The sequence below is a fragment of the Chrysochloris asiatica genome, unplaced genomic scaffold (genome assembly GCF_000296735.1).
Source record: "Chrysochloris asiatica unplaced genomic scaffold, ChrAsi1.0 scaffold00622, whole genome shotgun sequence".
Lineage (NCBI taxonomy): Eukaryota > Metazoa > Chordata > Mammalia > Afrosoricida > Chrysochloridae > Chrysochloris > Chrysochloris asiatica.
Window position 1 is genome coordinate 260345 of NW_006409140.1, and position 12001 is coordinate 272345.

The window sequence follows — 12001 nt, forward strand, 5'->3', positions numbered from 1 at the left end:
CTGTGCACCAGCCACTAAAGCCAGTGATGATAAAATTGAAGAATTTTCCCAATGAGATAGATTAGCAATGTGGCAGCAGCAATGGGCTCAAGTGTAACAAAATGTGAGCACGACACAGGACCAGACAGTGGTTCCTTCTGTTGTGCACAGGGTCCATTTGAGTTGGAATCAGCTCAATGGCACCTATGAAACCAACTTCTTCAATCTGAAATTGATCTAACATGTTATAAAGAAGCATTGATAATTACTGGTGATTCGAACATGAAGGTTGGAAACATAGAGAAAGGGTTAGTAGTTGTTGTAAAACACAGCATTGGTGATAGAAATTATGCTAGAGATCACATGATAAAATTTTGCAAGACCAATGACTTATTCATTGAAAATACCTTTTTAAAACAACATAAAATACACATGGATCTCACAAGATGGAATACACAGGAATCAAATTGACTACATCTGTGGAAACAGACAGTGGAAAAGTTCAGTATCATAAGCCAAAACAAGGCCAGGGGCCGACTATGAAACAGAATCTGAAGGAAATTCAAATAAATTAATGAGAGTCAAAAAGTGACCTTGAATATATCCTACCTGAATTCTGATTCTCAGCCCTCGTTCAAAAGAATTGGTCCCAGAATCTCCCCTCTCTCCTTCAAAGAAGAAGGATTTTTCCCTGGAGGAGATCCAGAAGAAATTAGAAGTTGCAGAAGAAAGACACAAGTCCCATGAAGCTGAAGTCTTGAAGCAGCCTGCTGAAAAACGAGAGCGCGAGAAAGAAGTGCTTCAGAAAGCAATAGAAGAGAACAACAACTTCAGTAAAATGGCAGAAGAGAAACTGGCCCACAAAATGGAAGCCAATAAAGAGAAGTGATAGGCACAAATGGCCGCCAAATTGGAGCATTTGCGAGAAAAGGACAAGCACGTTGAAGGTGTGCAGAAGAACAAAGAATCCAAAGATCCTGCTGATGAGACTGAAGCTGACTAATTTGTTCTGAGAACTGACTTTCTTGCCCTCCCCTTCCTAAATATCCAAAGACTGTACTGGCTTGTGCCATTTTCCTTTTTTCCCCACCTGACAAATATTCTGGAAGCCAATGTAGGATTGTATAAGTGGATACAGACTGTATGATGATGTTTTAGGGGCTAAAGGACAGAAACAGAATTCCTCTTTTTCTAAAGTGTTGAAGTCTTTCTAATGTATATTTTTCTTGTTGCATCTTTTCTACTTCAGTATAATTGGTGTACTGGGTTAATGGCTAGTATTGACTCTCTGGAAACATGTTTGTGAAGACTATGTAATGGCTTCTTTCAAAACTTAGATGCTGAATATCTGTTCACTTTTAAATCCCAGTTCTGTCCCGATTTTACCAGATGCTACAGTACTTGAATGATTAATAAAACTGCACAGTGCTGAGTCTCGAGCTTTAGCTGGTAGCCAAGCGTGCGGGCTCCAGCATCTTCAGAACCGCGGCCGCCATCAACGTCGTTTGGATTCCCGTACATAGTCTTATCTACACCATTCGTCCTCCACATCCTTCCCCGTCCCCAGCTGTCATCATGGTGAAGCTCGCGAAAACCAGGAAAAATCAAAGTGATTCCAAGAAACTGGCTCCTCCGCCCAAAGAGGTAGAAGAAGACAGTGATGATGAGGAACTGTCAGAAGATGAAGAAGAAAGCAGTGGAGAAGAGGTTGTCATTCCTCAGAAAAAAGGCAAGAGGAATACCACACTGCCATCAAAGAAGGTGGTGGTTTCCCCCACAAATAAGGTAGTTGCCACACCGTCCAAGAAAGCAGCTGTCACCCCTGGCAAGAAGGCAGCTGCTACACCAGCTAAGAAGACAGCCAAAGCAGCAGCAACAACTGGCAAGAAGGGAGCCACCCCAGGTAAAGCAGCGATGGTGACCTCGGGTAAGAAGGGAGTTGCTCCTCCAGCCACGGGGGCAAAGAATAACAAGAATGCCAAGAAGGAAGAGAGTGACGAAGAAGATGGATGAAGACAGTGAGGAAGATGATGAGGATGAATTTGAGCCCATCGTGACGAAAGGAGCAGCTGCCCCTCACTTTGATGACGAGGAGGATGATAACGACGATGAAGATGATGAGGACGAGGAGGATGATGATGAGGAGGAGGAGGATGAAGAAGATGATTCTGAAGAAGAGGCCATGGACACTACACCAGCAAAGGGCAAGAAAGCACCTGCAAAGGTGGTTCCTGTGAAAGCCAAGAGTGTGACTGAGGACGAAGATGAGGAGGAGGAAGATGATGACGATGAGGATGAGGAAGATAAGGATGACGATGAAGAGGAGGAAGAACCTGTCAAAGAAGTACCTGGAAAACGAAAGAAGGAAATAGCCAAACAGAAAGTCGCTCCTCAAGCCAAGAAGCAGAAAGTGGAAGCCGTAGAACCAACTACAGCTTTCAATCTATTTGTTGGAAGCCTGAATTGTAACAAGTCTGCTCCAGAATTAAAAACTGGTCTCAGTGACCTCTTTGCTAAAAATGATCTCGTTGTAATGGATGTCAGAATTGGTATGACTAGGAAATTTGGCTATGTGGATTTTGAATCTGCTGAAGACCTGGAAAAATCCTTGGAACTCACTGGTTTAAAGGTCTTTGGTAATGAAATTAAACTAGAGAGACCGAAAGGAAAAGACAGTAAGAAAGACCAAGATGCCAGAACACTTTTGGCCAAAAACTTACCTTACAAAGTCACTCAGGATGAATTAAAAGAAGTGTTTGAAGATGCCATGGAGATCAGATTAGTCAGCAAAGATGAAAAGAGTAAAGGGATTGCTTATCTTGAATTCAAAACAGAAGCTGATGCTGAGAAAACCTTTGAAGAAAAGCAAGGAACAGAGATTGATGGCCGTTCTATATCCTTGTACTACACTGGGGAGAAAGGTCAAAATCAAGACCACAATGTGCCTTTTGAACATTTAAATGAATATATATTTTTGTGTTTTGTTTTGTATGTGTGTATTAAATATTTTTGTTCATTTGTGACATATAAAATATAAATGGTGCCAGTACCTCCTCCATACACAGAGTAGACAGGGATGGGCAACTTGGACATTGACTAACCAAAATGGGGGGGGGGGGGCTACAAAGGCAAGAAGTGACTGGCTTACAAACTTTCAAGAGGGAACCTAGATCCAGAGGGCATGGAGCAAGATAGAATCTCCACTGAGTAGTATCCAATCTGTCTAGGTGGGACTGATTAAAGGAAATGTGGATAGGCCTCTTGTGATGTAAGGATGAATAATTGTTACCAGGACTAATTGTGAAGGTTGTAAATGTAAAAGTGGGCATTTTGTGGCAAGGAGGGGAGTGATTGACTTTGCAGGCAGGGAGCAGAGGTCCGTGGAATCATGAAGGGAGAAGAGCAGAGAGCGGGACCCTACCCAGAAAGACAGTAATCCCTGAGATGGAGGCAGAGATGATGGTGTGGAGAAATGGAACAGCTGGGGACTCAGGGAGGAAGAGGGGCTGTGTACTAATGACCGGAGTGGTGGGTGGGGGGAAGCAGGCTTATAGGATGCACCGTTTCGTTGATTGGTGATGTGTGGAAGGGATTGTAACCATGGCAGTGAAACAATATACAATGAGATGAATGTAAAACTAATTTTCTCCCATGTAAATTGTCACATAATTCACAATTACAAATTTTAAAAATAAATAAATGGTGCCAGTGCATTTTGGTTGTACATATTTTAGTTATGTTAGGCACAATATTCATTTCTATCACACATAGATGTCTATTTTACAATAGTAGACAGGAAACCCAATATCCACAAAACAAACATAAACATTCTTTCCTCCTTCTTCACCCATTCAGCCTGTCTCGATCCTCATATCTACTCACAGAACACTGTTGTTCCAAGGTTGTGTATTAATCACTATTTATCTCTATCCTGTTTATCCAATGCATTCCTAAGTCTTTTCCTGTAGTCACTGTTCATTTGCCACCCTCCCTCTTCTGTGTATCCCATTCCCATCATTGTGCATTGCCCTGTCACCTGAGCTAATATGTATCTATCCTCTAGTTTGTATATTACTCTTCCCTCCCTCCCTCCCACCCATGATAACCATCAAAGAATATTTCTGTTAGTCTGGAAAACTTTTCTTAAACTTTTACAGTAATGGTTTCATACAACATTTGTCCTTTTTTGATTGACTAATTTCACACAAAGGAACTCTGGTAGCATAGTAGTTATGAGTTAGGTTGCTAAACTCAAGGTCATCAGTTCGAAACTACCAGTGCTTCTACAGGAGAAAGATGAGGCTTTTTGCTCCCATAAAGATTTACAGCCTCAGAAACCCTATACAGGGTCGCTATGAGTTGGAACGGCCTCCATGGCACACCATCATTACCACCAATTTCACTCAGCATAATGCCCTCCAAGTTCATCCATGTTATGGGGTATTTTGCAGGTTCATTGTTATTCTTCAAGGTTGCACAGTATTCCATTGTGTGTATGTACCAGAGTTCTTCCACTGATGGGCACTTAAGCTGTCTCCATCTTTTTGCTATTGTGAATAGTGCTGTGATGAGCATTGGTATGTATATATCTACTTGTGTTCTGGCTCATGTTTCTTGTGGATATAGTAGAGGTATTTCTGGGTCATAAGGTATTTCTCTTTACAACTTTCAGTGGAAGTGTTATATGCATTGGTATTCTTTAACATTACATATTATTCAATTGTGTGTATGATCCATTAAGCCACTGATAGGCATTTAAGTTGTTTCCATCCTTTTGCTATTGTGAATAGTGCTACAAAGAACATGGATGTACATATATCTATTGGCATCTTGGCTTTTAATTCTCTAGGACATATCAAGTTAGATGGATTGCAGGGTGAATTGGTATTTCAATTTCCTACTTTCTGAGGAAGCACCATACAATTTTCCACAGTGGTTGCACAGTGTGGGAGGGTTCCAGTCTCTCCACAATTTCTCCAGCATTTGTTGTCTTCTGGCGTTTTGTTTTTTGTTTTGTTTTTAACTTTTCTACTAATGTTGGGGTAAGATGATACCTCGTTGTTATTTTGATTTGTATCTTTGGAATGGCTTAGCCAATGATTGATACTCATGGAAGCAGCAGAAATCAAAAGACATATATATATATATTTTTATTACATTGGACAAATCTACTGCAAAAGACCTCTTTAAAGTATAAAGATATCAATTACAGAACTAAAGTGCACCTTATCCAAGCCATGATGTTTTCAATTGCCTCATATGTTAAATTTTAAAAATGAATAAGGAAGGCTGTAGAATTGATGCATTTGAATTATGGTATTGGAGAAGAGTATTGTAAGTACCATGGAATGCCAGAACAACAAACAAGTCTGTCTTAGAAATACTGACAGAATGCTCCTTAGAAGCCAGGATACTGAGACTTTATCTCATACTTCAGACATGTTATCAAGAGTCCCTGGAGAAGGACATCATTCTTGGTTAAGTGGAGTTTTAGTAAAAAAGGAGGAAGAACCCCAGTGAGATGGACTGACACAGTGGCAGCAGCAATGGGCTCTAGCATTAACAACTGTGAAGATGGCTCAGGACCTGGCAATGTCTCTTTCCTTTATACACACGGTCACTATGAGTTGAAACCAACTTGATAGCACCTAACAACAGCAACAACAATGTACCGAGAGTGTGGTGACTCTATAGGGTAAACTGTATTGAGAACCACAAGGTCAGTGGTTTAAGACCACCAGTCACTCCGAGGGAGAAAGATGAGGATTTATGCTTCTGCAAAGATTTACAGTATTATGAACTCTATGCAGAGTCACTATGAGTTAGAACTGATTTGATGGAACTTAATAACTCACCATCTGTTTCCTGATATGTGTGATACAGAATCTGAGTGTATATGCAGCTTGCTGTTTGTGTAGCATAGTTGATGGCACATGTTTTGGTGTTGGCTGCTGTCTTATTGTTTATAAAGTGGTACAGTAGCAGGTAGTGTTCCTTGCCCATTGGGTGTGTCTGCAGGCGGTCTAGGTATACCTGGACCATGTGGGCACACTTGTCTTATCCAGTGGGTCAAAAGGTAAACAAAACAAGACAAAAAAAAAAAGAAAGAAAGAAAGAAAGAATAAAGAATAAAAAAGTGAGGGAAAATGTAGCATGAGAAACAAATTTAACAACTAGAAAAAAAGAAAGGAAAAATAACAAGGAAAAGGAAATGGGGAAAAAGAGAAAAACAATAAACTGAAGGGTGCATAAAAGAGTAACTGAAAAACAGAAATAAAGAAAAAAGACAAAGGGTGTGAAAGAAACAAGGCAAGAATGAAAGCAAAGAAAGAAAGGATTAAAAAAAAGCCAAATTGCAATGAAACGAAATATAATAGGATGAATGTAAAGCTGGTGTTCTCCAATGTCAATGATCACATAATTCACACACACACACACACAAATTATCCCTCTGAAAAAAACAATTCCATTTATAATAGCATCTAATAGAATAAAATATCTAGGAATAAATTTAACCAAGAGGTGGGGCATGATGGCAGACTAGGCAGAAAGGCTGTGTGGATCTTCTGCAGCTAAGATACAGAAAGCCAGAGAAGACAGATTCAGAGGATGGTCCTAGAACTCTGAACTTCAAACAAAGGGATAAATGAGTGGAGCAAGTACTTCCTGGGAGAAAGAGTTAAACAGCTGCAAAAAGGAGGTGACTTTTGATTTGAGGCAGCCAATAGAACCTACTGCAGCCATTTTAAACAGGTGTGAACAGATTGAGACAAGAAAACACTTGTATTGCAGAAGCTTGCCTATGACTTGCAGGGATAGAAGTGTTATTTTTTTCTCTGTGTTCTCTTCCTGGTGATCAAAGGCAAGACCTATATGAGTGGACAGCCCTAGGGAAGGTCCCGTGTGGACCCTGTGGCTAGACAGCAGGAGAGGAGTCAGCAACAATAGCCCTGCTATAGCAGGCCTGGCTCCAAATTGGTCATGGCCAGCCTTGTGCTAGTGCTCATTAGGATAAGCAGCTGAGTGGACTTATAGGGTAGAGAAAGGGGGAAAGAGAAAGACAAAGACTGATTATAGGTCAGAGAGGAACAAGGGGACCATCTTGAAATTTTTCAGGCAGATGTTAAGGTAAGAGGCCAATAGGTAGCACAGAATTACTCTTAATTTTCCACTGTTATTTCCTGGTTGATGTTTGTTTGTTTTGTTTTTTCAGATATTTTTTGTTTCATTGTTTTTCTGGACTTTCTGGGTTTGGTTTTTAGTTTGGTTTCTTTGCTCTCCATCTCTGTTGTGGTAGTGTTTTCTCTTTGTGCCTTACCTGAAAGGAAAGAGCAACTATGGCTATACAGCCTAATGACAGCCATACCCTCTTCAACCCTACCGATTGGACCAGAGTCAACACCAGCTACTTGCTATAAACCAGATCAATGACAACAACCAAGTCAGGTAAACTCTCCCTGAACTGAACTTCATGAGTAGCAAGTAAACAGAGAACAGTGCATATGAAAATCTCTTGATCACACCCATCAGAAGGCACTTGGTGAGTGCCTAAGAATATACCAATATATATTCATCAATACAAATACAATGACATCAAAAAGTCTCAAAAGCATCAGACAATCTCTGTTCACATAAAAAAAGAGCAAGCTGTTGTAGCTCAAACAAATGCCCAAGAGGTAGAGTTAGAAAATATTTTTGAGGAAAAAGAAGTACAGAAACTGCCTGAAAAAGAGTTCCTGAGAATGATATTTAGGTACTCCAAGCTGTTGACAAAAATTTTGAGAAAAACAAGGAAGAATTCAGAAAGCCACTACAGGAACAATCAAACAAAATAGATAAAAGACTGGAGAGAAAACAAAACCTGCAAACAGAAATCTAGAAGATTAATACTAAGATATGAGAAATGGACAATACACTGAAAAGGCAAAGGAGTAGACTGAAATCAATGGGCGACAGAATGAGTAAGCTTAAAGATACATTTTTCAATATTAGTAAGCTAGAAGAACAATCAGGAAAAGAATGAAAGACTCCAAAGAAATCCTAAGATTCATGTGGGACAACATGAAGAGGAATAACATACAGGCGACTGGAATTCCAGAACAGGAAGAGACAAAGAAAACCATAGACAAGATCCGAAGAGTTGCTGGAAGAAAATTTCCCTAACATCATGAAAGATGAGAAGATAAGTTTTATTCAAGAAGTTGAATGAACTTCAAACAGGATAGAACCAAAAGAAAATCACCAAGACATATCATAATCAGACTCTCTAAAATCAAAGATAAGAAAAGAATCCTGAAAGCAGTGAGGGAAAAACAAATGTTATCGACAAAAGAAAACCAATAAGATTAAGCTGTAATTTCTCAGCAGAAACCATGCATACAAAGCTCTGGAAGAAAAAAAGAAAAAAAAAAACTGCCAAGAATCACATATCCAGCAAAGCTGTTCTTTTAATATGAAAGCAAACTTAGAACATTTCCAGATGAACACAAATCCAAGGTTTTTTTATAAAAATCAAGCCAAATCTCCCAAAAATACTAAAGGGAATTCTTTGGACTAAGAACCAACAGCAGCAGACAACAACCAGAGACTACATACATGGCAACGCCATCCAGAATTCAGTTCAGACATGGAAGTGTCCAGTCTTTACATATAAAGACAAATATAGATTAAAAATTCTAGGATGGATAGAAAAATATATCAAACTAATGGCAAAACTGAGCAGGAGTGGCAATATTAATCTCTGATCAACTTCAAGGCATTAACCCACATAAGAGAAAAAGTAAAAGGTCAATTGAACAAAAGGATATAATCATAATAAATATCTATGCTCCCAACAGATGACCCTCAAAATACATAAATCAAACTCTAATAGAATTGAAAAAAGAAATAGACAACTCAACAATAATAGTGGTAGATTTTGACACACCACTTTTGAAAAAAGATGCAACAACCAGAAATAAGCTCAACAAAGATATAGAGGAATTAAACAACACAATTATCAACTTGAACTCAGATTTGTACAAAGCAATCAACCCAACAACAGCACAATATACATTATTTTCCAGTGCACTTGGACCATTCTTCAAACCATGTGTTAGGCCACAAAAAAAGTCTCAATAAATTTTAAAACAAAATACTACAAATCATCTTCTCAGATCACAATGCTATAAAATTAAAAATTAACAATAGAAAGGTCAAGGAAATAAAATACATGTACACTGACTAACACTCTGCTTAAGAAATACTGGGCAATAGAACAAATAAAAACTGAAATAAAAATATTCCTTGAAGCAAATGAGAATGAAAATATAACATAACAAAACATTTGGGGCACAGCAAAAGCAATGCTGAGAGGGCAATATATGGTATAACCCTACACATCCAAAAAGAAGAAACAACCTAAATCAACACATTAACACATTTTCAACAATAAGAAAAAGGACCTCAAAGTAAGCCTACAGTCACCAGAAGACAAGAAAGAATAAAGGTTAAAGGATACACAGGAAGGTATGTATGGGCTAAAGGAGATAGATATAAATAGTGATATATACACAACCCTGGAATAGTGTTTTGTGCATAGATGCATTGATTGAGACATAGGCTGAATGGAATTGAGACATAGGCATATAGAAGACACAAAGGAGTATATAAAGGCTAAATGGGATAAAGGTAAACCACATTGGAACAATATTCTATGGGTAGATACATAGACAGAGACACATGCTGAATGATGATGGGAGGAGGAGTAGAATGTGAGTATATGTGTATGTATGTGTATGCATGTATGGATACATATATGTGTTATGTGAGTGTATATATTTATATGCATCACAGATATGCAAGACTGTAAAAGAGGACATAGGTACATATTTATCTTTCATGTGTACAACTGTGAATGTGGTGGTGAATACATCAGGTAAATGATGAAAATTTCTTAGATGTTATCAAATATCTTAAGACAATGAGTAGCTGATCTTAGGGGCTCAGGACTGTAGGCTCAGAGGGCACCATGGTCACTTGGTACAACAAAGTGCACAGACAATATTCTATATCCTACTTTTAGTGAGGAAAGTCTGAGTTTTAAAAGCTCATGAGGGAAAACAAACAAAATGTCAGAGAGGGTGGAAGTGCAATGAGGAGCTCTGTCAGCAACAACACAGAATACCAGACTAAGCAGGCTCAGGGTATGGTGCCAGAACTCTAAACCACATATAAAGGAATATTTAGAAGGTTGGAAGGCTTACAGCTAGGAAAATTTGTAGCAGAAGCAAGAAATCCACTGCTTTCTAATCCAAGATGCTCAGCTGCTCCTGGAGCTGCCATCAGGAGTGAGACCAAGCAGGGGAAGGATCAGAGCAGCCACAGACACCTGAGAGAACAATGGAGAAAAAGGTGTGGACATTCTTTTTTTTGGGGTATCTGTTCATTGGAATCTGGCTGTCTGTGCACCTCCATTCAGGTTACTAGAGCAGGTGCCTGAGCAAATGGACACCCCTCCACCAATGGTTCTACTATGCGTGTGCACAGATCGCCTCGAAATTTAAAGTGACAGCTTCCACTTAAAGCCAAACGGCAGTGCAAAACAGCCATAGCCTGCCCTGAACTGTTTATCACTAGGGAAAAGGCCTGAACAGGGATTGTGGCATGGGACAGGCAGACTAAAAAGGAAATAGACCAAAAATTAAATTCTGAATTACATCAAAACAACCAACAGTGGGATCTTGAAATTTCTCAGGAAGAAGAGTGAAAAGTGAAGCTCATCTCCTGATCACATCTACCTGGGAGCAATCAGAAAGCATAAAAATACCAAAATACATACCCATCTTAAGTATTAAGGCCACAGATAACTCCTGAATATGACCAAAAAACAGAAACAGATGGCCATATCAACACATGTCCAGGAACGAAATAAAGTGACTGAGGCAAATGAGCTCTAAGTAGACCTACTTACAGATGAGCAGGCTTTGGAAATGCCTGAGAAAGAATTCAGAAAAATTATTATAAAATGTACCAAAACACTATACAATGGAGTTGAGAAAAATAAGGAAGAAGTCAGGAAAGCACTACAGGAACAATCAAATAAGATAGCTACAGCATTGGAAACAATGCAAAGCCTACAGAAAGAGGTCCAAACGATTAATAATAAAATACCAGAAATGGACAATCCACTGAAAGGGCAAAGGAGTAGAATTGAAGAGATAGAAGCCAGAACTAGTGAGCTAGATGACAAATCTCTCAACACTACTAAGATAGAAAAGCAAGCAGAAAAAAGGATAAAAAGAAAGTCTAAGATTCATGTTGGACAACATGAAGAGGAGTAACTCAAGAACAGGAAGAATCACACAAGTCCACAGAGGAGATGGTTGAAGAGCTTCTGGAAGAAAATTTCCCTAATATCCTGAAAAGCAAAAATATAAGCATTCAAGGAGCTCAACAAACCCCAGGAAGGATAGACCATAAAAGAAAATCAACAAGACACATAATAATCAAGTTCTCCAAATTAAAAAATAAGAACAGAATCCTGTAAGCAACTAGGGAAAAGAGAAGTGTAACATACAAAGGCAAGCAAATCAGATTAATCTTGGATCTCTCAACAGAAACCATGCAGACAAGAAGGCAATGGGGAGAGAGATATAAAACCCTGAAAGAAAAAACTGCCACCCAAGAATCCTCTACCCAGCAAAGCTGTCAATCAAATACGATGGTGTAATCAAAACATTCCAGGACAAACAGAAGCTAAGGGATTTTGCAAAAGCCAACTCTGCTATGAAAAACATCTTAAAGGAAGTTCTGTGGATTGAGAACCAATAAGAACAGACAACAACCAGAGAATGATGTATGTGGCAACATCACCCTGAATTCAATCAACAAATGGAAGAGTCAAGAACAGAATAAAATTATAAAAACAGAAGATCTGTGAGGTCAGTCTATGTTCAAAACAATTACAATGTGAAAGAAGGTAAACACAGAGGAACAGGTAGATTACAGGATAAAAAGACTGTCTTGAATGGAGGGGAAAGTT

General features: G+C 39.0%; 2 pseudogenes; both read left to right on the plus strand.

The window, feature by feature from the left end:
• Window positions 1-598: 598 nt before the first annotated feature.
• Window positions 599-982, plus strand: LOC102829182 (annotated as a pseudogene).
• A 572-nt stretch (window positions 983-1554) lies between these two features.
• On the plus strand, window positions 1555-7333 carry LOC102829572 (annotated as a pseudogene).
• The last annotated feature ends 4668 nt before the right edge of the window (window positions 7334-12001 follow it).